General features: G+C 37.2%; 2 protein-coding genes across 5 annotated transcripts in view; one reads left to right on the plus strand and one right to left on the minus strand.

The window, feature by feature from the left end:
- The window catches only part of LOC136846005 (substance-K receptor-like), a 289880-nt gene that overhangs the window by 18436 nt on the left and 247263 nt on the right, over positions 1-24181 (minus strand). For both annotated transcript variants that reach the window (XM_067116593.1, XM_067116595.1), the window contains exon 4: positions 752-895. The gene's annotated coding sequence lies outside the window, so the exon portion shown is untranslated. The remainder of the gene's footprint in view (positions 1-751; positions 896-24181) is intronic.
- The window catches only part of LOC136846001 (serine/arginine repetitive matrix protein 1), a 166528-nt gene continuing 154022 nt past the window's right edge, over positions 11676-24181 (plus strand). For all 3 annotated transcript variants that reach the window (XM_067116585.1, XM_067116586.1, XM_067116587.1), the window contains exon 1: positions 11676-12036. The gene's annotated coding sequence lies outside the window, so the exon portion shown is untranslated. The remainder of the gene's footprint in view (positions 12037-24181) is intronic.

Raw genomic sequence — 24181 nt, forward strand, 5'->3', positions numbered from 1 at the left:
GTCCCCTAATTGTGCATTTAACCCCCTTATCAAGCTAGTTTCATTGCGATGGTATTCTGGGGTCCTGAACAACAATAGCAAAAATAATAAGGTAACTGATTTCTATTTTGGTTGTAGCGCCAAAGCAAACCTTATTTGCACTTTGAAATTAATGTTTCGCTTCATCGTGAGCTCTTCCTGTGATTGATGGTACCAAATTATTATTGTTATTTTTATTATTCAGAAGATGAACCTTATCGATATGGAACAAGCCCACATGGGCCATTGACCGAAAATTCAAGCTTCCAAAGAATATGGTGTTCACTGGAAAGTAGTAACAGAGGGTAATTGGAAATACAGAAAGAAGAGATCAGTTATTAAAAAAGAAAAAATAAAATAACAAATTAATATATAAATAGATAAATATGTAAGCAAATCATTAAAATACAAGGAGAATCCTAGAGTTCGACATGCGGTGTGAAATCTCTTAAATATATTGCAAACGCAGACGCACATATATGCATGTGTGTATGTATATATATATATATATATATATATATATATATATATATATATATATATATATATATATATATATATATATATATATATATTTATTTATTTATTTATTTGTTCGATGCACCCGCACATACATCCATGAACCAAAGCTGTTTGTGGATAAATGAATGTGTACATATTTTTGTTAGTAATAACCAGAGTAGTAGAAGTATCTTAGCTTTTATCTCCTTCAGAGCATCCTGCAATCATTCACCTGAAGAAGCGCGTGATAAGGATGATGTTCGTCGTGGTGGTAGGATTCATCGCCTGCTGGGGTCCCTTCCAGGCCAACCGCATTTTCTATTTCCTCAACATAAAAGACGGGCGCTTCAAGGATCCGACTATTGGACAAGTGAGGCTATGAGAAAAGTTCACCATTAATAGCTACTAGCATTACATCAGTGACGGGGGACCTAGATGGAACCAAGATATTTTTTTTGGGGGGGCCAAAGAAAATTACACAAGATGTACCAGTTCTGTAATTAGTAAAATATACTATTCTCGAATGTATTTATCTATGCAAATGAAGGAAAATAATAATATGAGTAACTAGTAAATTTGTATTTGAAATTATAGAGCTCGACTTTCAATTAATTTTCAACTCTTACTATATGCAAATGTATCAAATACTGTATGGGTTAAAGTTTAGCTACAAAGAGAATTTCAACTGAGGGGGCCAGTGGGGGGCCATGCATCGGACTGGGGGGGCCGGGCCCCCCTGGCCCCCCATAGCGACGCCACTGAACGTAACACCAATTAGGATATTATTGGCACTTTATTATCACGGGTATATGGAAAGGGAGGTTCGTAGTCAACGTTTCCCCCAAGATCAAAATAGCTGACACTAGAGAAAAACGATGCAGAATATAACTAGATTTATAGGCCGTGAAATTTATGTACAATTTAAGAACAGTTTCGATTCCATCACCTCAAATTATCGTCCAATTACCGAGCTGGGGCTTTTGTTATAGGCACCGCAGTTCGATAATGAGTTTTGATTAAACGTTACTCACAATGTTTTTTCTCTATGACTGCCCTAAGATAGAATCAGAAGGCTTATAAGAGTCTGACAACAACCAAAGTTCTTCGTCGAATAAATAACTTAAGGAAGAACTCATTTCAGGAAATATTCTGCTTCTTTGAAAGTTTTCAAACTACAGATATAAGCTATGATAATTTTAGAGGGCTAGCTCTGATAAGTTATGACATAATGACAGTAATCACCACCAAACAAATTAAAGTCACATACATAAAACACTCCTTTATATATACAGTATATATATATATATATATATATATATATATATATATATATATATATATATATATATATATATATAACATATATATATACACACACACACACAGAAGTAACCAGTTTACATATAGAATATATATATATATATATACACACACACACACACACACTTACTTCTGTTGTCCTTTTTCGTCCCTCCAGTGGCCTGATGAATGTTACATAAAACCGAAGAAGCTGGTCCTATAGATTAAGGCACATTCACAAGGTATTTGATAAAACCTTTTACTGCCTTTCTTCTCTGAGAGGGCCAGCTTTTCGTTCACTACAGCTAAATTATGGACACGGCACAAAATACAGCGTTTACAATTTTGGAGATAATATATCCCTCTGTTGGTTAGACAAACTCTTGAAAGAACTTTCAAATTCTGCAATGTCCCCGCTATTTCTTCTTCCCCGCTTAATCACTAGTCGGGGTAGTTGTTTATAATGCGTCCTTTCATTTCTGAGAGAAATGAAAGGACTTCCATACGTTTAAAAGAAACTGTGATAGATGCTTTATAGCAACATGGATTTTCTTCACACACTTACGCTCATATACACACAAATAAAACAACGGATAAGTGTAGAATTATTGAATGAAAATACAATGAACTTTTAGATCTAATTTCGGCGGCTCTAAAGTTGATAAAAAATCTTGAAGATTAGTTTATTTTAGTGGAAAACTTACATAATTCAGTTATTGGACAATACACATCGTTTCGAGAACCATGACGACCATATGCATTGCCATTTATCGATCTAGAGCATATTTTGCTAGGATAATGTTTGGAACAAAACGAAGCTGCAAAGTATCAAATCATATTATTACGGTTTTCAGACCTCAATTATAATTAGAGTAAAGTAAGACTTCGTCAGTATTTGGGTGAATGCGAAACGTCGTAGGCACATGTGCTCCCTCAACATGCATGGGCAGGGCGTGGGCTAATAATACCATCCCAATTTGAAAACGGATGGGTAGCATGAGCTGATTTGGAATTTCTCTTTTCCAGACATATGATATTTTCACAACCATATCGCAATACTTGTTGTACGTCAACCCGGCTTTCAACCCGATTGTGTATGGCTTGATGCATAACACGTTCAGAAGAGCGTTCAGGATCACCTTCTCTTGCTTCTTCAATAAAAAGGTAAAGATCTGTTTCAGGAGCATGTTAAAATTTATAAAGTACTGGATGCCACTAAGCACTTCTGTCAAGAAATACAGTATCCCAAGAATTCCTGTCTGGAATTGTGCCGTTCCAAAAAATTCCTCTCAGGAAATACATCATTCCAAGGATTTCTGTCATGAAACATGGCTTTAGAATTTTGGTCTGATAAAGGCATTTCACTAAAATAAAAATCTAGGCTGTTAAAAACGTGGCTGAACTGGTTTGAGAAAAAGTACAGTAAAATTTGCTGAAAACATACAGAAAAGTTGTTCTCATTAGGTGTCCAATTACGAGAATTGAATTTTAAATTTGTTTTATTTTTATTTTTCTTTGTTTTATTTTTTATTTATCTTTTTTTTAGTCTCCGTTCGTGCTAATGAGGGGCCAAGGGCATCAGCGCTACGTCTGGTCGATGAAGTCGACCACAAGTGCCGCTTATGGACAGAATCTGGAGGCCAACTTGAGGTAAGGAGAGAGAGAGAGAGAGAGAGAGAGAGAGAGAGAGAGAGAGAGAGAGAGTGAGAGAGAGAGAATCGCACAGGCAGGCAGAGAAATTATAGGTGTAAATATTTAAACATTAACATAACGTATACTGATAGAGTATGTATATGTATGTATATATATATATGAATATATATACTACATACATACATACACACACACACACACACACACACACACATATATATATATATATATATATATATATATATATATATATATATATATATATATATATATATATATATAGGCAAATACAACGGAAAATTATGACTGCATACGTTTGAACTTCTATGTATATGTGCAGTTATTGAGTATTTATATACATACTAACTCACTCACTGTTATGTCACTAATTCACACGTAGCTTTTTTCGTATGCTCAAATATTAGACCCAAAATACCCCCTTAATATCGAATCCACTATACTTTGGGAAAAACTTATGTACATAGGATTCGTACTCATGCTTTTTGAGTTTAACATCTGGATGATAGTGATACTCATTGATTTAAACTTTGCGGTACATATTCCCGTCGAATTAGGTTCTGTAATTAGAAAAGAAATCGACTTATCTTCACCATGGCAGATGCAACAGTCGTACGTAATTTTCTTCGGATGTTAGCTATCCCAAGAAACAGCAAACAGATATGAAGAGGTGTTTGTGGTGTTATATTTAAGACTATAAAATTGTCACAAACAGACACTTTTAACAAACTTACCACTTGGTTATCATGGTAAAGATGGGGCTAGGTATTCTAATTAAGAACCTGAATTCAAATGTAATATGTACACCAAAGTCGAAATCAACTTGTTTATCTCTTGATGGGTGATTGGACAAGTCACTGTCATTCATATCTTAACCTTAAAAGGCAGAAATTCGAATTTGTGTCAGGCCATATGCACTTACTGTATATAATATAGTAGATATATATATATATACACACAATATATATATATATATATATATATATATATATATATATATATATATATATATATATATATTTATATCTATGTGTATATAGTATGTTTGTGATTTCAAAGAGAATACACATACAATATATATATATATAGAGAGATAGATAAAGATGTCTGTGTGTGAGAGAGAGAGAGAGAGATACACATACAAAGAGAGAGAGAGAGAGAGAGAGAGAGAGAGAGAGAGAGAGAGAGAGAGATCTTGCAGAGTTTAAATTAAGAGGCGTTTTTAATTATGAATTTTTCCGTTGTTTTCGCTTACGTTCGAGAAGTCGCTGAGGGTTCTTTTGTGCGAGCCGCGTCCCGGTGAACTACATTCTTCCTCCTCAGATTCGTCTGGGACACATGAAGTGGACTGACTATGAAAAATTCTTATTGTCATTATCATTATTAATGTTGTTGTTGTTACTCAGTTGGCTCTATGACCTCATTAACCCACATTGCCACTTTTATTCGGGTTTGGGTCCGGCCTGAGTGCACAAACTCTCATAACAGAGTTGCTATTATCATTTTCATTATTGTTATGATTGCTGGCTGTTTGTTTGCCATAGCTTGAAATGGTTAAAGGATGAAGTAAATTTAAAAAGGCTGTGTCCATTCTTTCCAAAGATGATCATTATAAAACATCATTTCAGTATCTTAACAGTTTGTATATCCTGAAGACTTTTCTTAGTGAAGAAAGGTAAGCTAGAAATGAATCCAAAAGAAGTGCTAATTAGCCTTTATGAACAAACACTCAACCAGGAAGCATTTCTTGGGTAGGGAATATCCTTCCCCAATTTCTGTTTTGACTACTGAGTTAGATTATCTGTCTACTATTTTTTCGTAATGCTCTTCTCTATTTCGTTTTTTGCCAATAACGATAATTTTATGGCCAGGCTTTAATTAATTTTTCGAGACTTCTTTTTATTCTGGAAATGCATAACCGATATCCGCGCTGTTTAGAAAAGATCTTCGTGAGATGAGCTCACGAACTGCAATGATTTCGTCCGAGAGGTTTAATTATTCATTCTGGGACAAAGACAGCTCATCTGAACGCGATCTTATCAGATGTTTACAGAAAGAAAACTGCCAGGCATTTCTGTGATCTTACAATTTTGCATTTTCATCATCTCTAGTGGGCGCGGCATCTGTCCGTACTTAGAGTATAAAACCTAGATTGTGAAGGTGACATATCGATTCTTCTATGGATTTTTATGGTGTGACAACATTTGGCGTCTATCCAATGGGCATGACCCCTCTCCCTGCTTAGAATAGAAAATCCTAAATTTTAAATCCGAGATATCTATCCTGTCCTTCATTCAGAGGCATAATAACACAAACAACAATAGAAATCTTTTATAATTGACAGGTCTTTCCAAAAGGTTTTGTAAAGCTGTTAATCCCACCCTTCAGGGTAATCAGGTCAAGAAGCCTTTGGCAGCTTACTTGTAATGTGATAAGAAAAACCTTCTACTTATCTTCTTTAAAGTACTCATTGTGTTAATGGCTTCCTAGGAAAGCTTTATAATGATTATATTGTGTATACGCGTGCGGCCGTCACGGTGAAAAAATTCACTCCCAAAGTCTGAATCATAATATTAATAATGAAGTCACTGTCCCCAGCCCGCTAGATGATAAAACTTAAGTTCCTGTTCGCTGTTTGTTGTTCATCTAGATGCTGAAAGTTGTATGCAGTATGGCGATTACGTTTCAATAAAAGAAAGGGTTTCTCATTAATCATTTGCAAGAATAAGTATTCAGGATTTTTTTTATTACAGATGAGAAGTCTGTCCTTTAATCTTTCACCCAAAGTTTCTGGCAGTCAGTCGCCTAGTCAGTATTCTCTCTCTCTCTCTCTCTCTCTCTCTCTCTCTCTCTGCATTCCAGCTGCATGCCAATCTACCTTTTCCACTGTAAAGGCCTCAAGATAATTTTACGTTTATTAAAGGACATTTTCCTTGAATGTACGTCTGTATGTGTCTCTGCACATCTATAAAAATATCCTTTAAATCTGAAATGAAAGGTTATTTGTGTGTGTGTCCGCGCGTCTTAAAATAATGTTTAGATTTAAAGTGTCAAACTTATCTGCTTCAATAACAACTATTTTAAATTCTCTCCCCAGGAACAGGTCAAAGCTTCGTCACAAAATGTGCCCAAGGTCTCTAGCGACTCCATCAGCCATCGTTTCGTCGTCCGCCATGGTGGCTGCAATCGCTCTCGATCGCCGCAAAATACACGAATCTTCTTCACGTAACGAACGGGAGACGGAGACGAGAGGAGCGACGGCAGCAACAGACGTCACAGACAGCAAAAACGCTCGAAAGGACAAAAGAAAGACGGGACAAACTCTCTTGTCACACGTTAATGAAAGCTACGTTCACGATCTGCCACCCTCAAGGATGAGGTACATTGCGAGTACGGGGGCACTGGGCCACCTCATAACGCAAGTCATTGAAGAGGAGACGTCCAGCGACGTCGATTCGGAGCGTATTCTGTGAATGCGTGAGGTTGTGGTCCTCCTCACTCACCAAGTTCGTCTCTCTGGGTTTCTCGGAGACCCATTTTGACCCTACCTGACTTCTAAGGTCTGCTACAGGGTTCAGGTTTCATATTTTCCTTCTGCAAGGCAGCAAAGCAGCGGCGTTAAGCCCCTTTTCATCACCGGTTTGGAAGCATCGAATAGTATTCAGCAGAAAGTAAATACATGAGGTACCGACCATAATTATTCTCTCACAGCGCCAAGCTGTCAGGGACCTTTCAACGAAGCGGTGCAAAAAGAAGTTTAAGCGACTTTCAAGCAAAGTGGCGCTCGAAACGCAGTCCTCTTCATATTTCTTCAAGGGCAAAGGCCAGTGGGGCGGGAAACCTAATGCACTTTTGTAGTCTAGGCCCAAAGAAAACGAAGCCTGCCTCTTTAAGGAAGAAAGGTTTCAAGCGTATATAATTGTACGTTAAAACTGAATAGCATAATAGGTAAGTGAGTGATAGAGAAAATTTAATTTTCTGAGAAGAATAAACGGCAATGCAGTATATTTAAGCAGAGTTTCAAGAAAAATGTCAAAGGGTCAATGGAATAGTTAAGGAAGAACAAAGTAGGCGGCTGACAATTTTACCTTTTCTGTAAAATGATTCTGAATGGTAAAATGAATCAATTTGTTGTGTTTGTTATGGACGAGGTATATAAACTAAAATTTTTTTTGTCTTATATTTGTATAATAAGAAGTTAATGATATGATATGAAGTTATTTTTGGTTTATATTTAAAATCCCTCTTCGCTAACAAGGTCACGACAAAAGAAAAGAATAAAAATAAAACACAAACGAAACTTACAAATACAGACAGGTGATCCAACAAATATATATATATATATATATATATATATATATATATATATATATATATATATATATATATATATATATATATATATATATATATATATATATATATATATATATAAAACTCACCATGTTAAATAAGTTTTGCAGACAACAGACGTCTAGAGGGGTTGGGATAATTGGTTCAGCGTCGCCAATGATTGATATAATTACGTTACTATTGCAAAACTGCTGATAAGGATAATTCCATTATATTATCGATGGTCGACCTAACTCTCTCTCTCTCTCTCTCTCTCGTTCTGCGTCATTCTCTCGCCAGAGGTAGCTGTCAGTCTGAAATATGGTTACATGGTCTTGCCAGTTAGAATATCATGTGATAAGATGAAAAAAAAAACTTCTCTACAAAGATTCTACTGCAAAAGTCGAATTTCTCAACGTCTAGGGTCCACCCTGAAAGCATTCAGTCTCAGTATGGTATAAATGACTAACCCTCAAGCCATAACATCAAAATCCACCTGCGCAGATTACAAAGACCTGCAGTAGGAAGATAAGTATTATTGGTGTACACCAATAATACACTCGTCCGGGAAGTATTCATGTCCTTGGCCTAAAGTTATGTCCAGTTCAATCTTCTTTGAGTGCGCGGGAGATCTGGCGTCACATAAAGAAAGCAAACTCTGTGCTTCTTTAGTTTTGAAACCTGTTCTGCCCGTCTTGGTTTCAATAAAAATGAAATACTAGTGTACAAATCTTATGGAACGTAAAGAGAACAAACAGAAAATATAAGCTGTCGAACTAATAAACAGAAAATATAAGATTGTAGAACTGATGCGCTTTTCAACGAAACAAAGTGGAAATACGAAGACAATCATTTGGGAATACGCTTGAGAAATAGAAAATTACAGGAAAAGAGTTAGTTACATTTTGCATTTGTGCAGGTTAAATGGAAGAGGAAACTGATGGATAGCATAGTGAGACGAGGATGACTTTTGATATAATTAATCATTATTTGGTGAAAGCAAAAGTGAAGGAAGAAGGAAGTTTAAGATGGAAAAGAAGTGAGGATAACGTGGCTGAAAGGGTAATTAAGACAAATGAGGTTTAAAACTAGGAAGCTACAACATAACAGGTAGAAAATGGACGAACAATGGTATAGAGTTAAGGAGACGGAAATTAAAGAAGTATTTGAAGGATGTGAAAAATCCCGAGATGGGGCCACAGATATGGCTGGGAGAGTTCATGGTTTTAGGAAGATGGGAAGAGGGAACGAAACAGTGAGCGTTGGAGTGAAGAAAATGAGGTTATTGAAAGAAAAACATATTATACGAGACACAATTATAAGATAGAAGGGAAGATCGTGTACAGGAATACGGGAGGATGGATAAGGCTGTCAAGCGGAAAGTGAGAGAGGGAAAAGAAAGCATGTTATCATAAAAGGGGAGAAGGTGAGCAAGGACTTTATGGGGAATAAGAACTTGTTTTACAAGGAGGTGAATGCTGAGAGAAAGGTTAACGAGCAAATGGATCTCAGAACACAAGAAGCAAATGAGAGTGACTGGGTTGGGGTCAGAATGGGACTACAGGGGTTTGTTATGTCACCATGTTTGTTTAATATCTTGACTGAATAAGTGGAGTGAGACATGAGAGGAAAAGTAATAGAAGTAAATGGAATATTGTGAGATAGGAAAATGGATCGTGTAAGAAGTCAGGACAGTCAGATAACTGCAAATAATATAATGTTGATAAGGATAGTGAAGAGAAACTTCATGAAATGGCAGTGGGTCTGAAAGTGCTTGCAACAGGACAAAGCTGAGCGTTAACTTTTTACAAGAGTTAGGTTAGGAGGGCAAAATTTGTAAACCAGGAAGAATGTTAGTGTGGATAGTGAAAGAATGGAGACAGCAGATTAATATAAGAATTTGGGAGTAAAGATTTCGAATGTCGATAGGATGAGAAAGTAGGTATGTCCAGGGATGGGTGTAACAAGGAAAGTAGCAGGGTGTGCGCAAAAGATTTGGAAGAAACTTGGAGTGTCTATGGTAGTAAAGGTTGGAATGTATGAAGGGGTTGTTGAGCCAACTCTCCTTTATGGATATAGAGGGTGAATATTGAATTCATATAAAGAAAATATTGACGATCAATTGATGAACTATTTGTGTGATATATTTAAGAATTGAGATGGTCAGAAATGTTGGGAAACGCAGACGTGATATAAAAGGTAAATGTAACGTAAGTTTAAGGATGAATCAGAGTGTTTTGAGGTGTTTTGTTCTTGTGGGAGGAATGGAACATGATAGTTGACGAAGAACGTACAATCTGGAAATACGGAAAGGGAAGAGGCGAGGAAGACTTAGGAAAGGATGGATAAATGACATGAAAGAGGTATTTGGATTGAGGGGCCTCAACATTAAGGAAACAAGAGACTGTGAAAGATCGAAGTGAGTAGTGTGAAATGTGTTGGAGGGTCTCGATGTGACACTAATGAGACATCTGGGAAGTGTATATATTAGTACACTCTCCCACTCACTCACACACACATATACTGTATATATATGTGTGCGTGTGTAATTGTAAACTCTTCCTTGAAATGGATTTACAAAATATCTTTAGGTATATATAAAGAGAGAGAGAGAGAGAGAGAGAGAGAGAGAGAGAGAGAGAGAGAGAGAGAGAGAGAGAGAGAGAGAGAGAGTTGTGAATCAAGGAGTAATGCTGTAGAAAAATCCCGTTCTGTCACGAGACTTTGTTTCACACTTCAGGTATGTCAGGAACGAAGAAGCCAGAGAAGGAAGGTGGGGAAAAAAGTCGATTGTACGTTTCTCTCTCCCCCTCCCTCTCTCTCTCCTCTCTCTGTCTAATCCCACCTTCTCTCTCTCTCTCCGTCGTCTAATCCCACCTCTCTCTCTCTCTCTCTCTCTCTCTCTCGTCTAATCCCACCTTCTCTCTCTCTCTCTCTCTTTATTTACTATTCGATTTTGTCGTTCCTTTGAATTTTTTTTTTATTTCTTAGCTTTAACGAATTTGTAGCATTACACCGTCCAGCTTTATGCAAATATTGTTTACAAAGACAGCGTAACGTTCTTTACACTGTATTATATCAAAACTCATGTTCACATTCTGTAATTTCCTATTGATTACCATTACAACGAAAACAATAATTTCGGTACGTGAAATTAACCCGACTTGCATACTGATTGATGCCCTTAATAATGCCCTAAAAAGGCCATCGATCAAGGTATACTGAAATAACACATGCCCTCATCTCAAACGGATTGAGCAAATCGCTCAATTAGATGTTCAGGAGCTGAAACGATCCGCAACAGGCTCACAGACCCCAAACGTGCTGTTGAGGATCGTCCCCGGTTCCTGTCGTTAGCAGCGGGTGCCGGAGCATGTGATGACCTTCCTTTTAAAGAGCCGGAGTACCTGTGCTTTCGATTGCCGAGGTCCTGAGGGCGTGTGTGACCGATGAACGGGTTTTCGTAGTCGATGTGTGGGAGGGAGGGGAGCGGAGGGGTCGCGGGAGGGGAGAAATGGAGGAATTCTGCCTTGCGCTTCTCTCCCCTCACTTGTCAGCCGTGGCGCGCGGGAAAGAAATCAATAGAAGGAGAGAGAGAAAGAGAGAGAGAGCGAGGGAGAGAGTGAGAGAGAGAGAAAGAGAGAGAGAGACAAGGAAAAGAATGAGAAAAAGAGCGCGTTAGAGAGAAAGAGAAGAGAGTTAAGAGGGGCAAGAATAGGGCGAGGGAGAGCTAAAATGATGGGAGGGTGTGGGAGGGGGAATGAGTGAGAGTGAGTTAGGGAGAGTGAAAGAGAGAAAGAGGAAGTGAGAGAGAGAGAGAGAGAGAGAGAGAGAGAGAGAGAGAGAGAGAGAGAGAGAGAGAGAGAGAGAGAGAGTGGCAGAACATGGCGCGGGTCGCTGTTGTTGGGTGAGCAGGCATCAGTGTTTGGGAGGTCTCTCACACCGGGGCCTTGGCTTGGCTGCCTTAGCCCCTGCACGTGCAAAATATAGGTGAATCAGTGCTCTGGTCTGTCTGTTCGTTGTGTAGTGCCCCAGTGCCTAGCTTTTTAGTGCTTCTGTACCATCGTGAAAGCAGGAAAAGTTGCCAAAAAAGTAAACAACCGATCCCTCCATACCGATAAACGCCAGAGAAATGTCAGGACGAGCTAACCAGTGTGACACACACTAGTCTCAACGCCCTCATCAAGTAGGCTACTGGAAATGTCGAACTCCCGAGTAAGTAATGGAACAGCAGCCCTTCCGGCTCTCATTTCAGCCCCCCTTTACCCCTTTTAAGTGACTGTGCTCTAACCCTCATTAGGAAATAAGCCATTCTACTCCCCGTTCCCCTCATTTCCATCACCTTGCCGGGGCAAGGAGGTCGAAATGAAGGAGTCGACGGAGGGATACATGGAAATATAAAGAGTTTTTGACAGGTTTTCGTAGATAGAGAGATAGAGATAGAGAGGTTAGGTGCATATAGCTTATCTAGTACCACTACCCGCTCAACTCAGAGCTGATAAGCGAGTCAAGGATGTGTCAACGCCTGAGGGAGGCGAAGCATTCATGGCTCCGTTCCAGAGCGACGTCGTCGTCCCTCCTTCAGGCGAGAAAAAACAGAAGAAGAAAGGAGGAGAAAAGAGTAGGTGGAGAGAATGAGAAGTTCAAGGGACGGTATTTCACAATTAGGGGTGGGGTTCGCTCCCAGTGCTGGCAGGTGGACCTCATGTCTGTTGCCTCTTTTTGAAGGGGACTATAGGCTGTTCCTCGTCTGGAATCGGGCGATTAGGGTCACGTACTTCTGGAATAAGCAGCAGAGCATCATCGTTCACGCTATGATGTTTCGCATGGTTACTTCTGTGGCCTTGATTGCGAATAATTCATTTTCCTCTTGTTTTATTTACTAATTTTTTCTTCATGTTTTACTTATTGTCATTATCATCATTATTATTGCATCATATTATTACAGAAGTGGTTGTTGATGTGTATACAATTATTATGGTAGTAATGTTTGCAGGATTCATACGTTGATGACAAGGATTATCATAAAATTTTAAGTTTGATAATTTCTAATTATTATTATTATTATTATTATTATTATTATCTTGAAAACACAAAATGTCATGAGGGCTTAGTTGGGGTTCTTTGCTTTTAAAACAGTCAGTTTCATTAAAAGGAAAAGCCGAAGAGGATCGAAGTTGACGATCGTGATATTTATGTCCTAGGTACACGGACACACACAAGATCCCACACACTGTCCATGTATATACATGCTATCATACACACAGTCAGGCATCTGGATTTGGCCGTGCTAGGTTTCTGGATCTCTTTTCCCAGAGGATAGTTAAAGAGTAGAAATAAAATAATAGAAAAAGGAGATGCCATTGAAAAAATGGAAATAAATCTTCAAAAAATTAGTGTTTTTTTATTGGACAAAATATAGTAAAATTGGAACTAATCACCAAATATTTCAAGTATCCCACACACACACACACACACACACACACACACAGAAATAGAGAGAGTGAGAGACAGACCTCAACCTATTCCCTGCGGTTAAAGGTCAATATCATGGTCGTTTTACAGAGAAGCTGTAATTCTGGGTCAAGTTCCATAGCTGACTGATATTTATTGTTGTTTTCTAATTTACCACTGTTACTACTAATGCTATTACCACTAATTATTATTCTCTTCCCCTCCCTTCCTCTCTTCAACTATTATTTTCAGAATATTCTTACTGATACTATTAGCATGCTGTTGGTGATAATAATTTTCAAATTAAGTTGCAACAGAACCATTACCATGAAAAAAATACTACTACTGATAATTTTAAAATGGTCATAGTAACAACTTTATCATTATCATTGACAACAAACCAGCAACAACTAAAGAAATAATAATAATAATAATAATAATAATAATAATAATAATATCAGTACCGCTATGTACAATTTGTAATTCTATAAAAGCTCTTACCCTCAATACGATTAAGAGATCGGTAACCAGGTTTAATTCACTCCATTGTTAACTAAACAATAACATCCGCACATTATTGTTGACATAATCGATATACTTTCGTGTATATTCAAATTTCTGAGAAAATAAAACCTCCATTATGTGTTTGTTTTCTATGGAAATGTAGACAATAAAAAGAAAATGGTCAGTATTGTTATACCACAATCATTAGGAACGGCCATTATGTAGCTTTATGTATTCCTTGCATAGATCGTTCCAATTTTTTCTCAACCACTGTCTGTGTGCACACACACACATACACATACACACAAACGCATTCACAATCACACACACATATGAGGTTGCTGACCCCTGTCTTTCTTAGTATTAGTTACGACCAACCACCGTCGACTGCTATCATAGCATCCATTATTATTATTATTATTATTATTATTATTATTATTATTATTATTGATTAAAATGTGCAGATCTTCATGCGGAACAAGCAAAAAAAAAAACGCTGTCTGTCAAACTGATAAACCATTTTCCTAATATGCAGAAAGCACTCGGACATAAAAAGTGCACGCACACACACACATGAAATTCAGATTTTTTCTCCTTTTTCCACTAGTGCTTTCTGCATAACAGGAAAATGGCTTAGTAATTTGACAGACGGCATATTTTGGCTTATTCCGGACGAAGATCCGTACATTTTGATTAGTAATAATGATAATAATGATAATTATATTGGATACCATGGTCCAATGGTTAAGAAGTTCTCCTAACTGGCTAAATGTTTCGGTTTCGACTCTCGAGTGATTAGGAACGCTTTAAGCAAATGCAATTAAAGTCCATAACGACTCTATTGATTTAAGCAGTAAGTATGTGTTTAGTAGTATTGACTGTAGCCGGTCGGAACCAAAGATGAGAAAGCCTGGGGTCAGCAACCCCATCCCAAAACACTCGTTAAGAACCAAATGGTTGGCACCTGGATTCACTCCTTCCAAGAGAACGTCGTATAAAAAAAAAAAAAAAAAAAATCAAGGGAAGACGGGAATGGGGGTTACGGGGGTTGGGAAGTATGAGGTAGGGGATTAATGATGCGGAAGTTGTTTTCAAACGAATTTATAAATTATTAATTAACGGGAAATTTTTTTAGTAATCTTCAATAAAATAGACACTGACCTTGAAAAACATGTCAAGGTCATATATATGTTCAGGTCAAGTGATAACGTAAGGGGTCCCTCACTTTCTTATAAGGGTAAGATTTAGGACACAATAATGGTAATAATAATAGTATTTATTATTACCACTGCCACTATTATTATTAAACACGTCTTCCTCATATGGAAAAAGGTTAATAATGATAATAATAATGCTGGCGATATCTCATCAAGTATACAACTAACAATATGAATGACTTCTCGAAAGCAACAGCGTAAGAAAGCAAATTTTTAACAACCCCAACCACAAAAAAAGAGAGATACAGTATATATATACTGTATCATAATATATATATATATATATATATATATATATATATATATATATATATATATATATATATATATATATATATATATATATATATATGTGTGTGTGTCCGTGTGTGTGCGCACCTAGGTGCATGTATATTTTTGTATGTGCATATTTATTGCGCCATCTGTTACTTCAGTCATAGATCCCCGAAAGCAAATTTGCAGCAAAAGTAGTACAAGCAGATTCGTTTAGATAATGCATAGAACAGCTGGCATTTAGGCTAAGTATCGATTGAGAGTCCTTTTCCAGTGGCTACTTCGGACACGAATACAATCTCCAGCATATATTAAAGGTCACAGAAGAACACTGATTCCATTTCACTTCACACGAAGGCTTGAAATCTCTTTTAAATAATTGTTTATGAAGAGTACGGTAAGTGGAACTTCCGCAGAACAAAACTGTCACTTCCAGTAATATTTCTACAAATATATGAACTTGGCTCATAATATTATTCTAATTATTCAGAATACGAAAACGCTCATTCAAAGCAACCTAAACGATCAATAATCTACAAAGCAAGTTTCTACAGAATAGTGCCTATAAGAAAAAAAGGGAAAAGGGCTACGTATAATTTAAATTATGCCTACATTCAGTTCTCTATAATACATAAAACTCAACTAATCTGGATCCGCGTCCATTAGACAGCGTAACCTTTTTAGTTATCCTCAAAAGAAAACTATTGTGCCGCCTTTGTCTGTCCATCCGCAGTTTTCTGTCCGCCCTCAGGTATTAAAAACTAATGAGGCTAGATGGCTACAAATCGGTATGTTGATCATCCACCCTCCAGTCATCAAACATACCAAATTGCAGCCCTCTAGCCTTAGTAGTTTTTACTTTATTTAAGGTTAAGGACAGGCCACCATCTGCCCGTGGTTAAAGTTTCATGGGCCGCGGCTCATACAGCATTTATACCGAGACCACCGAAAGACAGATCTATTTTTGGTGGCCTTGATTATACGCTGCACAGAAAACTCGATCGCGCCGAAGAAACTTGATCGCATTTTTACTTATGTTGTCGAAACTGAATATCGGACGGAGATGAACTGACAGGCTTACGCATCCTCTTAATTTATGTTGATTGTCTATTGCAAGAATGATCATAACAAGCCATAAGCACTTAGAATCGTAGTTGTTGTCTACGAGCTGCTGAAAAGACTCTTCTGAGGATTATGAAAAAGCATAAGTTCAAAGGCCGTTTATGTAATGAGTGTGGGAATGCTTATTACTTTTTTGGGCTTTTATCCGCACGTATCCTTTCGTCTTGTCTTTCAAAACACTCTTCGTAGCGTGTAGCTTCATTTTTTCTTTTATGGTTCATGTGGAGAGAGAGAGAGAGAGAGAGAGAGAGAGAGAGAGAGAGAGAGAGAGAGAGAGAGAGAGAGTCTGTAATGACATTAGGATTCTGTTTATCTTTTTACTCTTCACAGAAATTGCTGAGAGAGAGAGAGAGAGAGAGAGAGAGAGAGAGAGAGAGAGAGAGAGAGAGAGAGAGAGAGAAGGGGGAAGGATACTGTAATGACACTATGTTTCTGTTCATCCTTTTACTCTACAGAGAGAGAGAGAGAGAGAGAGAGAGAGAGAGAGAGAGAGAGAGAGAGAGAGAGAGAGAGAGAGAGATACTGTAATGACATTAAGATTCTGTTTATTTTTTTACTCTACACAGAACTTGCATCGAGAGAGAGAGAGAGAGAGAGAGAGAGAGAGAGAGAGAGAGAGAGAGAGAGAGAGAATGCTGAATAAAGGCCTTAAAGGTCCAACCCAGAATGAGTATTTGGACCCGACTTGGTGGAGATTTCACTGGGTACTCGATAGCCTAATTGAAATTAAGTCGAACCCTCGTTCATTAGACTTACATGGCTGGGAAGGCAATCCGTTTATTTTACAGGTCTAATCATCTCAGGATTTGACCACGTGAGGTTAGAACTTCGTATTCATTTTCATATAAATGAGAATTGTATGCCTTTTAGGAGTTCATGTTTATATCGTAAAAGAAGGTAGTTATACAGATCAGTACGTTAATTATTTTTGTATGCATGTATGTATATAATCTTATCAGTTGCTATATAAATCGAATGAGCTTTAGCCAATCGACGAATAACAGGCAAAAAAATATTTCGCCAAATACTTTACAGAGGTACAACCTACACTTCGCTTACGGAAACTTATACGTAGGGCTTTGTTGACGTCAACGCTTTGGAGTTTTACGCCGTTCACGAGTTTGCTGCAATACCATTGTCGTCACGCTAACCAGACATTATCGTCTAGCCATTAAGACTCATCAGCTGGTGATGACTCGATTATCCATGGTATTAGAAGGGACATAAATGCAGCTCTTCGTAAATGAAACATTGATAATATTATCTGGTGTATTTATATACTAGCATGATTATATGTATATGATCGCGTACACACATACACATACGCACCCACACCCAACCCAGCCTTCCACCGACTAGACAGATACACTCCCACACATGTGTAGAGAGAGCAAGACTAAGGTTTCTTCTTAGAGGGGAGATGAAACAAACGTACCGAAATATAAAGTAAGAGTATAACCTTAATTATAAGTAAAATCCTCTCAAAACATATTATCTAAGAGCAAGACAACAAGCAATCTCTCTCTCTCTCTCTCTCTATATATATATATATATATATGTATAATGAATAATTTTTTTTACTGTCTCGTGAAAAATACGATATTTAAGGATTAATTATTAATTAAAAATATGTGTACCTCCGACTCATCTATACGGCCACTCTCAAAGTCATCAGAGATAAGCTTTAGATAATGAGATCACTTAGAGAACGAAACCCTTCATATACTGTAATGAAGCCTCGCAGAACGAACTTGGGATGGCTGGAAATCTTCAGTGGCGATGTCCAGGAGAGAAGAGCGTTCCTCGCTCTCTCTCTCGACTGCAACACCGTTATTATTACCAAAGTTCAGAATCTCTCACTGTTCACATCATTAAAGACGATAGGATTCTAACCGCTCGACTCGCGTGCCCGAATGGAAATCGGAGCCCCTGCCAACACAAAAACAGATTCTGAATGACATATTGGTCCGGTATTCGCAGGGGGCTCTCGATCGAATAATGGCTGACTTTTACCGTGACACATATTTTCCCGACTTTTTTTTTTCGTTGCTCCTTTAAATGACATGCTGGTCTAATGGGGGCTGTAAAGCTGTCCTCCGCTGGGAATGTCGTCTTTCAACTGGTTTTGTTATTTTTTTTTTTTTTTTTTTTTTTTTTTTTTTTAGGGAAAATTTTCTCAATTTCTTTTGTGGGGGGCGGCTAGTCTTATAAATGCACGAAGCAAAACCTGAAAGGCTTTGAGATCTTTCACGTTACTTAGTCTTGTGGCTTTCAGGCCTTATCATAACCGGCTGCCATATTTGAAAATTTGCAAGGAACTTTCGCGCTACTTGGTTTATTGGCTTTTTGATCCTATTATGATCCATTGTCACCTACGTCATACTGTTAGGGGTTATAAATTTCAACAACGCAAGGTATTTTACAAGGTAGGCACATTAGCTCTCGAATAATATCGAGACTTGGGACCGTTATGGTTTTTTTTCAATCTTAAAAAGGCTATTTCTCATAAACACATGAAGATGGAGTATTAGTCAGACTTTTTGCCATTAGATGCCTCTAAGATATCAGCATAATCAGTACATTCTTCCTTCCAGTTGATTTTAGACCATGAAAAATATTCTCAAGTACTAAAGGTAATAATCTCTCATTTTCGGGAGATAAATATTCTCATTTTCGTGAGGTAAATAGTCTCATTTTCGAGAGGTAAATAGTCTCATTTTCGGGAGGTAAACAGTCTCATTTCCGGGAGGTAAACTGTCCAATTTTCGAGAGTAAATAGTCTAATTTCCGGGAGGTAAATAGTCTCATTTTCGAGAGGTAAATAGTCTCATTTTCGGGAGGTAAATAATCTAATTTTCGAGAAGTAAATAGTATCATTTCCGGGAGGTAAACAGTCTCATTTCCGGGAGGTAAATAGCCTAATTTTCGAGAGATAAGTAGTCTAATTTTCGAGACGTAAATAGTCTCATTTCCAGGAGGTTAATAGTCTCATTTTCAGGAGGTAAATAGTCTAATTCTCGAGAGGTAAATGGTTTCATTTCCGGGAGGTAATAGTCTAATTTTTTTTGGGGGGTGGGTGGGTAAATAGTCTCATTTTCTGGAGGTAAATAGTCTCATTTTCGAGAGGTAAATAGTCTCATTTCCGTGAGGTAAAGTCTCATTTTCGGGAGGTGAATAGTCTCACTTTCGGGAGGCAAATAGTCTCATTTTCGAGAGGTAAACAGTCTCATTTTCGAGAGGGAAATAGCCTCATTTTTGGGAGGTAAATAGTCTAATTTCCGAGAAGTAAATGGTCACATTTTCGAGAAGTAATTATAGTCTCATTTTCGAGAGGTAAATAGTCTCATTTCCGGGAGGTAAACAGTCTCATTTTCGGGAGGTGAATAGTCTCATTTTCGGGAGGTAAATAGTCTAATTTCGGGGAGGTAAATGGTCTCTTTTTCGAGAGGCAAATAGTCTCATTTTCGAGAGGTAAATAGTCTCATTTCCGGGAGGTAAAGTCTCATTTCCGGGAGGCAAATAGTCTCACTTTCGGGAGGTAAATAGTCTCATTTTCGAGAGGTAAACAGTCTCATTTTCGAGAGGTAAATAGTCTCATTTTCGGGAGGTAAATGGTATAATTTCCGGGAGGTAAATGGCCTCATTTTCGAGAGATAAATAGTCTCATTTTCGGGAGGTAAATAGTCTCATTTTCGAGAGGTAATTATAGTCTCATTTTCGAGAGGTAAATAGTCTAATTTCGGGGAGGTAAATGTCTCATTTTGAAGAGGTAAATAGTTTCATTTTCGAGAGGTAAATAGTCTCATTTTCGGGAGGCAAACAGTCTCATTTTTGGGAGGCGAATAATCTAAATTTCGAGTGGCAAATATTGTCCTCTCGCAAAAGTAAAAGTAATTATTTTTAGGAGGTAAATAACTTACCTATCGAATGATAAGCATCCTCATCCTTGAAGGGTAAACAATCTATGTCGAGGGGTTGACAGTGCGAGAAGAAACTCTGTTCTGAATAGTAATTAATCCCATTCGTCCAATGTAAATATTTATGCTAGCAAATCAGATGATCTTATTCATCGAGGTAAATAATCCAATTTTTCGAAAGGTCAATAATCACATTTAATAGGAGTACGTAATTAAATTTTCAGGGGATTATTGATTTCATTTCATTGAGGTAAATAATCTCATTCATGCGAAATAAGTCATCTGAATGATTCAGGTTTAAAGGTAGTTTTTGAGGGATTGAAAACTTATATTTAAGAGGCAAACACTTACCCATTCGAAGATAAATAGTCTAATTTCAAGAATGAAATCATCTTGTTTTCAGAAAGAGGTTAAATAGTATAACTTCCGAGAGGTTAATAATCTTATTTTCAAGAGGGTTGATCGTCTTAATTTTAAAAGGGCGAATAATGTGATTTTCAAGGAATAAAATTCAGAATGAATCTTCCCTTGTCATTCTACGTAGGAGCGATTGGTTAAGACAAAGGTTAGTTTGACATTAAACAAAATCCTAACGCAGTTAGTTACACGTAAAGCGCAACGGGAGTTTAATTTAATCTATTATAGCAAAGACCTTTCATACTGTAAAACAAAGCTGAATTCGGAAGTGTACGTAAAATACAGCTCTGGAAAATAATATGAAAAAACTCATTATACTGTATGAACAGAGACAATAAGCCAAATACGGATTCCAGGTCATATGAGTATGTCGAGAAGAAAGCATTTGTTTGCCTTTAATATTCATTCATATGTGTATGAGCACACGAATGGATCAATGTCTTTATGTGTGTGTGTTTATTTGGGCGTGAGAGAGAGAGAGAGAGAGAGAGAGAGAGAGAGAGAGAGAGAGAGAGAGAGAGAGAGAGAGAGAGAGAGAGAGAGCATCATATCCTTCAAGTCAGTATAAATGCAGAAACACTGTTTCATTTTTTGTTGTACTCACATGATGTACTCACTTTTGATGGCTGAAGTTGAAGCGAAGGAGACTTAAAGGAGTCAGTAAGGTACTAACGCCTCACACACTCACACACATATATATATGTATATGTATATGTATATGTGTGTATATATATATATATATATATATATATATATATATATATATATATATATATATATATATATATATATATATATATATATATATATATGTTTGTGTGTGTGCTAGTTACCCAGCTGTTATGACTATTGCCTCACCAGAAAAGGGCCCCATGTTTTGCTTCCTAGCAAGCCGGAGTGGTTTAAGAAGGTTCTGTTAAATCTGGCAACCTAAGTGGGGAATTATGCTCCTGGTAATTAGTCTACTGTGGTGGGTCGCAACCCGGTAACGTCATATGGGATATGTAAACATACATACAAATGTGTACACACACAAATATATATATATATATATATATATATATATATATATATATATATATATACATATACATATACATGTAGGTATGTGTGCATGTATGCATGGTATGTATATCAACATTTAGCTGCTTCTCTTTGCAAGAGGAGGCTGTATAGAGAGAGCAAAAAGACAATGGTCACTACCACGTTACTATCAGTTGCCGTAAAATACACTCTCATACACACATACATACTTTACATACATACATACATATATGCTTTTACAGAAATGGCAGACACCCTTAATATTCGTCGCTCTAAACGAGAAGAAACCATACCAAGTCATTCAAGCCCACAAGTGTTTTTCTAATGTGTTACGTCACTCGGCTACCCCCTCTGGGTCGGACAATAGGGAAAGCACCGTGTTCCCCTCCCCGCCTTCCCCTCGGAGGGGAAACACCTCAGCCGACGCACTCTGGAGCTACAGACGAGACTAAACTGATTCGAGTGAATTGCAAACAACAGGTGTGTCTCAGGAGGAGAAGGGATGCTAAGCACGAGAGAGACTCTTCCGGCGGTGCCTCCCGCATACTTCTTCAGTCCTTCTTCGCTGAGGACATTTGGGCGGTGTGCAAGGTCAGGGTTATGTACCTGTCATTTGGTGCCTCTGGTTAGCCTATCTGACATGGTATGTAAGGTCATGGTATATAACTATGATTGCAGAGTATGAATGGTCATGGTATAAAACTGTGATTACATGGTATATAAGGGCATGGTATGGAACTGCGATTACATGGCATGTAAGGTCAGGGTATGTGACTGGGATTACATGGTATCAAGGTCAGGTATGTAACTGATTGAATGGTCTATAAGGTCAGAGTATGTAGCTGTTACATGGTATGAAGGTCATATTATGCAATTGTGATTACATGATATACAGGCCAAGATACAAAACATATGATGTATGGTATGCAAGATCATGCCAATGTGTCTGTGAGGGTGTGGTAGGTAATGAATGGTATGCACCTACGCTGCACTCTAAACAAACTTGCATTATAACCCTTGCTTGTATGGAATGCACCTGAGATCAACACCATTGACCTTATGGCAAACAAAGATAATACCAGCCGGAATTCATGATTTATTACTAATTATAATAATCTACTGGAAATGAAAATTTGACCCAATATGTGACCTACGTTGAGATCCATTCAGGCTAGAGAGGCCAAGAGAATAAATACATGCTGCTGGCTTGTGATATTTGTGTAACAGGAAGTACATCCGAAACTGAGAAACAACGAAAATACGTGTGCGACAAATACGACAAAAGCATAAAGAACACAAAAACATGTTTACTATATATTTCTTTTTTCACCCTCGCTCTCTGATCTTTTATCGCTTGAGTATCAGTTTGTTTTTTATCCTTGTATAAACCTGCAGGATTCATAGAAGTTTGTTTTCAAGTTTCCATTGTGATAGAGCAATGGGAAAGTCTGTGGGAATCACACAAAAGATTTAATTTCCAGTTATACCTTTCTTCATTATTTGTCATCTGTATCCACGTGGGATTGCCAGCTTATTATTATTATTATTATTATTATTATTATTATTATTATTATTATTATTATTATTATTATCGTTTAGAAAACTCATACATAGATGTAATCTTCAGACTAATTCACTCATTTTCGAGTTTAGGGTAATTATTTAAGCTTCTTACTATTATACAAATATGAAGTTTTCAACTTTTGCTTAGCATTAATTACTTATTTGCCGTAGAGATATACTATCTGAACAAGTATAAATGTCAGACATAATACTATTAATTGGTTGGCTTTGCAAAAATGAGACCATACATACATACATATATATATATATATATATATATATATATATATATATATATATATATATATATATATATATATATATGTATATAGAATCAAGTGGTCACATTCACCATAAGTATAAATTTCTTATAGACATAACAACCTCGTAATTTCTTGATTACCTTCTGGTTAAGTTTTCCACTGAAAACCTGGAATCTTACCTTAATAGGATTACCATTCAGCAACCATCCTACGAAATAAGAAGGTGGGTTAACGGCAGTCTACACGAGTATTGCCAGGGAAGGGGAAACTTCGTTAATTTCCGCTTCGGAATCAAAGATTTCGATGGAGAATGTGTCCAAAAAGTGAGAGAATCACCATGTTAAAATATCATTGCTGCCGTTTAAAATACATACATATACGTGTATACGGGTATGTGTTTTACAAATTACTTTCCAATCCACAAAAGTGTGTACACCCTCCTCCCTACCAAGAGGACCTTGGTCTCAGTACCAAATGAGGATTAAAGGATACATCACGTTTGTTAGAAAGCACCGGGTTTCTTTTGATCTAAGCGGTGAATTATGAATCTGACATACAGTCTACAGTGCTGGTTTTAGCCTGCGTT

The sequence above is a fragment of the Macrobrachium rosenbergii genome, chromosome 14 (assembly GCF_040412425.1).
Source record: "Macrobrachium rosenbergii isolate ZJJX-2024 chromosome 14, ASM4041242v1, whole genome shotgun sequence".
NCBI classification, from domain to species: Eukaryota; Metazoa; Arthropoda; class Malacostraca; order Decapoda; family Palaemonidae; genus Macrobrachium; species Macrobrachium rosenbergii.